The sequence below is a fragment of the Camellia sinensis genome, chromosome 6, assembly GCF_055761805.1.
Source record: "Camellia sinensis isolate YWXY chromosome 6, ASM5576180v1, whole genome shotgun sequence".
NCBI classification, from domain to species: Eukaryota; Viridiplantae; Streptophyta; class Magnoliopsida; order Ericales; family Theaceae; genus Camellia; species Camellia sinensis.
Window position 1 is genome coordinate 125,819,904 of NC_138966.1, and position 6,782 is coordinate 125,826,685.

A 6,782-nucleotide genomic window follows, 5' to 3' on the forward strand; every position below is an offset into this window, starting at 1 on the left:
GGTGATGACGGACACGTGGCCTTTGGCACTGAGTCAGGGTTTCCTAAATTCTCCCATAAAAAATATTTAGGTGGCGACTCTGTATCTGGCAAAGCAGTCCATGTTTGGCACTTCTTTTCAAAAAAAATTGTTTCTCAAAACGATTTGCCGGATTTGGACTCTTTGGTTCAAGATTAAGAATCGTGACACAAATCGAGTCCGAACTGTAGCGGGGTCCCTCGTGGACGTGTTACAACTGCTTCCGCAAATGACTTCTTATTTGTAAAAGGATTTGGGCCTCTCCTAACCTCTACTCTGTATTTTGATTGCTTTGGTGGTTGAATATGAGTCTGCCCGTGCTCTTTGTTTCTTTCAAACTCAACAAATTTCACTCCCAACTTTTTATCATCCACCCAAAGACCATGAGCTTTTTGCACTGCCACCTGTGCTGTTACTTCACTACTAAATCTTACAAAGCCAAATCTTGTGTTGGTGATTCTTCTTCTCTTTTGCGATATGAATACATCTTTTACAACTCCAAACTTCCAGAAAAGATTAAACAGACCTTTGGGATCCAATGAGTAAGGTAGATTATCCACAAAAACTGTAAAGATTTCCGAGCTAACCATGTTCCTCCCTGCTACTGGTTTTCCTCTATGCTTCAACACCGAGATCCAGCCTCCTTTTTCTCTCATTGCGTTCTATCGACTTCTCTGAGTTTCTGATGTGCTCCTTTAATGGATATATTTCTTGACTACCTTGGATTTTGCAGCAGAAAAGCATCTTTTTGTATTATAAAACCGTCTTTCTAAATTTGGTATTAGTGGTTTGTCCCATCATGTTTTTTGATATTTATTCAGTTATTCTAGGGAGGAAGAATATTTCTATCTGGGCAATTATCCCGGGCATGTTGTTTCATCAACTCATGTTTGGGGAGGAGGTTTCATTCTCATGAACAATAGTCATTCCTTATGTATTATTCACACACATATATGTATATATTTAAATATGTATGCATAGATTACAATAGATTTGATTATGATTCAATCTTTGACACTGTTTCTTACCCTATTATTTTCAAGGTGCCTCTGGGTTGTGTTACTCTATTTGCACTAGTGAATGATTCAGCCCAGTATGTTTCTAAGCTTCTGTAGGCTGTTAGTTGAGATCATTTACCTGTGTTGCAATATCCATTGAGATAAATAAATACATATTTATTTGTTTTATTTTTTTTTTTGTTGGTCTAAATGATTTCCTGCCTTCTCTTTTGTGAAGGCATGTCTCTGTAGACACAAATTTTAAAACATGAAGTGTTTCAACACATTTCAAAATTTATGTTACAAATGTTCACTATTTAGTTTTTGGACTAAACAGTGTTGATTATTTGAATAGCAGGTTCTTATTTCCGATCTGTATTTCAGATCGTTAATTACACATTTTATACAAATGAAACCTTCGATTAATGAAGAACAAAATAAACAACAAATGACAAATTAAAAAAAAAAAAAGAAATATTTTATTGAGATTGTTATGGGTTTTGAACCCTCGAATACAAAATACAGTTTGGGTTTGGAACCCTTTACCTATTCATCGCCATTAGCGTAGGCTCTTCAGTTCTCTAGGCTTCTCTTCTTCTTCTTTTTTTGTAACGACTTCTTTAGCTCTCAATTTCTTTCTCTCTCTCTCTCTGATCTTTTCCCTTTTGATTTTTCGATCTCTCGTCTTGTGTGATGGTCCTCATATTTATGGAGGGCCATCAGGTGATAGGAATGCTTCATCTTCAATTTGAATTTCAAATTGAATGATAGCGCCATTTGAATTTTGAATAATAGCGCTATCTGATTAATCGTATATCTGATTAACCGGATTGATCTTTGGGGTTTCATCCTATGTGGTGTCCTTGCTGTAGGCTCTACAGGTGTTATCTTCCGTAGGCTTCACGTGTCATTTGAGTATCTTGAATAACGTTGTTGAGATACAACGTTGTTTTATTTATGTACTTCAATGAATCATATTGATTTTTTTTTAGGGAGTGATTACCTACAACCTTTCTATCATAGGCTCTATATATGTCATAAATTTAGTTGAAATTTATGTGCCAACAAATGCCCCTCGTGACTTGCACAAGTGAATTTTCTTAACTGTGCGAGTCACGACAATTTTGGCACTTTTGTCTGGATGATCTTTAGGTCTTGGATGGAATTATTTCTTTGCTTTGGTCCCTGGCCTTTTTTCTTTTTTCTTTTTTTTGAGGGGGGTTGACGGCTCTTTTTTCATGGGCCCTTTTACTTTTGTTGCATGGGTCCTTTTTGTGGATTTGATCTTTTTTTAAAAAAAAAATAAAGGGTTAATTGCCCTTTATAGTCCATGGGCCATTTACTTTTGTTGCATGGGTCCTTTTTATGGACTTGATTTTTTTTTTTTTTGAAGGGTCATGTGTAAGGTCCAAGATTTAATTAGGCATTTCCTTTTGTGGGCCTCCAACTTGCCACCATTTTTTTTACGGTAGATTTTTTTCTAGGCCATCATGGATTTTTCTAGACCATCATGGATCTTTCTTTTTCTAGGCCACCTGTAACAACCCTCATACTGTTTACCGATTAGTGACTGATTGATTACCGATAACCATCGATTACCGTTAAACTGAATTGATTATGACTGATGATTGAACTGATTAAAAGTACTGAACCGACTGACTGAAATTGAAACTGAATTAGCCAAGTATAACTATTGTGTTGCACATTCTATCTGTTTAATTGATTAATTATCTGTTCATGTCTTTGTGTTTAAACTGCTAATTGAAGGCCTTATCGGCGGCCGAATCCGGAATTGATTGAAGTTTTATGATCATCATAATTAATGTGATTTTATAGTAAAGTTATCTGAAAAAGGATTAGGTATGATTAAATTAGATTAAAACGAGTTAATTGCAAAGTTTGCCGTAATTACCAACTTGCCACTAAGTGGGCCACTATCTCACACACCTTTGAGCCTTGTATACACTCATACACTTGAATCAAAAACCATTTCCTCAGCCCTTTTTCCTTACACTAGCCGACCAAGAGAGGAGATAGGAGAGAATTGAGCTCAACTTGAGAATTGCTTGCTAATTGAAGTGTGGATTGCTAGATTGAACCTCAAGACTAGTAATTAAGAAACCTAGGTATGAATTTCATCCTTTTGGTTTGTCTTTAAGTTGATTCTTGCATGGTCCATGTTTAATTGTAGAGCTAAGTCATGTTTTAGTTCATACATGTTGATATAGAGCATAATTCATGCTTGCATGTGTTCTTGGTTGAATTTGGAGTTGAGTTCATGGCAAAATGGTGCATGCATGTCCATAATTGTGTAATGGTCCATGTTTTCAACTTGGTTTTGGATCAATTGGCTCCTTAGAGCATCAGATTGGAACTTCCAAATGATTTGAATTCGTGCATGTTTGCGTGTTCATATTGTTCATGAAATTGGTTTAAATTAAGTTTGAATTAAACACCCTTGGGCATTGATTTCTTAAAATTGAGCTTTGAAACATGTTATTCTATGTGTTTATAAATGTTTTCCAGAAAATGGGCCCAAGAGGATCGGTTTTGATGCCTTTGAACTTGGTTTTTGGCTTGGAGGTGCAATCTGGAATTTCCAGATTTTGCATTTCCGCTCGAGCGGGGGAATCGCCGCTCGAGCGTGGAATCCGAGCATCCAGTATCTCTGCACTATTTTACAGTCCGCTCGAGCGGAAGATTGGGCGCTCGAGCGGAGTCATGTCTCAAGCTCGAGCGGGCGTCGAGCGGAGATTTCACCCATCCAGTACTTTTACAGTACGCTCGAGCGGGAAAGTTGACGCTCGAGCGTGTACCTTTGTTGCATGTCCGCTCGAGCGGGGAAAAATGCGCTCGAGCGGGACTCTGTTTTTCTGAAAACTCCGAGACTGTTTTCTGATCACATCCTTGCATCATCATCCCATTCTAGGCATTCCTAGGCCTAGTTTAAGACATCTTATTGAGGATATAGATGTAGAACACACCGAGGCAAATTAGGGTTTAAGTTGTTATCTTTCCCAACTGTGTAGCTTAATGTGTGTTCAACCTGTGAACTGTGTAGGGTTGGCGACTGGGGAGGCACGCTCTAGCATACTGTAACCCAAACTCTGTGAGTAACAATTGTGTAAAGATATGTTCAAATGATTATCTTCTGAATACTGAACTGAACTGTTTACTGAACTGATATTGTTTACTGAATGAATGTATGTCCTCTATTCTGAACTGTATTGTGGCATCCTTAGCAACTACTGTTACTGTTACTGTTACTGTTACAGAGATCTCTGTCGGTTCCCTTGTGGAACCACTACTGTTTACTGATTGATGGCCATCAATACTGTTCGGTCTTTAAGACCTACTGTTTACTGCTATGCTAATGGATGTACCACATATGATTGAATAACTGTTCTGACTGAAATACTGATTTAATGGACTGTTTTCATTACTGTAAGGACATTTCATTCATAACCCCTTTACGCATTATGTTATTCACTGGGCTTTAGCTCACTGTTTATATATATATGTAGGTGCTCAGCCACCAGATCGGAGCTAGGAGCGTGGGTTAGACTCCAGTTTTGTCAAGCCAGCCTATGTGCCTCACTGCGAGGTCCCGAGCCTATCGTGTTAAGGCTTAGGGGTGTTTTACAATTCCCCCTTCTGTACCGTCAACTGTTCTGTATAGACTGAATGTTTACTGTATTGTTATCAAGGGATTAGGTCCCTGTACTGTGTGACTGTAAATTTTGTATAGACTGTACTGTTTGTATATGTGAATGCATGAAAAATCTTTTTGGCATACAGACTGACACAGCTCAATAGACATTATTCATTTACTGTATTGGCTTCCGCCAGGCCCTGTACTCTGTTTTACTGTACTACTGTTAAGCAGGCCTTCGGTAATCTCGGATTATTGGCCGGTTACGGTGCTAAACCCATAGGGCCGGGTTTGGGTCGTGACACCACCATTTTTTTAATTGGGCCTTTTCTTTTGTGGACCTCCAACTTGCCACCATTTTTTTTACAATAGATTTTTTTGTAGGCCATCATGGATTTTTCTAGACCAACATGGACCTTTCCTTTTCTAGGCCACTATTTTTTAATTGGGCCTTTTCTTTTGTGGGCCTCCAACTTTCCACCATTTTTTACAGCAAATTTTTTCTAGGTCATCTTGGACCTTTCCTTTTCTAGGCCACCATTTTTAATTGGGCCTTTTCTTTTGTGGACCTCCAACTTGCCACCATTTTTTACAGTAGATTTTTCTTCTAGGCCATCATGGATTTTTCTAAGCCATCATTTTTTAATTGGGCTTTTTCTTTTGTGGGCCTCCAACTTGCCACTTATTATTTTTAGGATTTTTTTACAACATATATATATATATATATATATATATTTTAGGAGTTTGTCTAAATGGAATAGGATGGATTGGCATTGGTAGGATTTCTAATCCTATACAAACTCTTACTTAGTATTTCAAATCCTACCTAAACTCTTGTTTGTTTTAAGTATTTTAGGAGAACACTACCTCCTTTCTTAAGCAAGAATTTTTGCTTATATGACACCTATCCATGCATACAACCCACATATTTTCCCTGTAACTTTTTTTTTCTTCCCAATAGATTGTTTCCAGCAGCCTCTTTTTTTTTTTCTCTACAGATTTTGTGGTGCATATTAGGTCTTCATTATTTTAGTATCTTTCCAGCAGCAATTGCTCTTTGAGTATACAAAAGAAACAGCCCCATATATTTTCCCTGTAGCTTTTTTTTTCTCCCAGTAGATTGTTTCCAGCAGCCTCTCTTTTTTTCTCTGCATATTAGGTCTTCATTATTTTAGTATCTTTCCAGCAACTTTCCACCAGCAACTTTCCAGCCATTATCTTTCTTCTTTTTCCAACAAAAGTTGTTCTTCTTATAATTTAAAGAAGACACAAAAGAATCTCTTCAAACTCCTTTAAATTAGGTATGCTTTCTTCTCCATAAAATATTTTCTTTCAGCATGTATATCACCATGTGACAACCCTTCCCAAAAATTTTTACTAGACCCTAAGTCCAAGTAGTCCCAACAAAGACCCTTCTTGAAAGCATGAATAACCTACTGCCTTATTTCATAACAAAAGCTGTAGCTTCTTTTCTTTTTATTATTTTACTATTTTTATTTTTACTTGAACAAAAAAACCTGTTGCCTTTCCAGCAGATTTTTTTTCCTAGCCCAAAGACCTTTTTTTTTTCACAGTTTAATCTGCTCTCTTTTTTTTTTTTTTTTACCTTCCAGCAGAAATTTTCTTCTCCATGAACCTTTTTTATAACCCATGAAAATTTCCATGAACCTTTTTATAACCCATATGAACCTTGTGTATAACCTGCTGCCATTAGCAAATATGGCCTAGAAATAAAGAGAGCCCATTTTTGCTAGACAACAAACCTAAAACAAAAAACTGCGGCCCCTTTTTTTAGCTGTTGCCCCATTTTTTTCTTGTTGCTTCTACTCTTCAGACCAAACAGACTTTTTTTTTTTATATGATGGCAACAAAGACGGCCCATTTTGCTAGACCCAAATACTCTAACAAACAAAGACCGTGTAAAAAAAACGGCAACCCTTTTTAGCTGCTGCCCCTTATATATTTTGCTGTTAGATCATGAACTTAGCTAGCCCAAATAAAGTTCTTGCCCTATACAAACAAAAGAGCCCTCTTTTTTTATAAGCAGCAAGAATTTTTTCTTTCTTTTTTTTTTATTTTTTAGTTTTTATATTATTTTGATAGAACCAACCAAC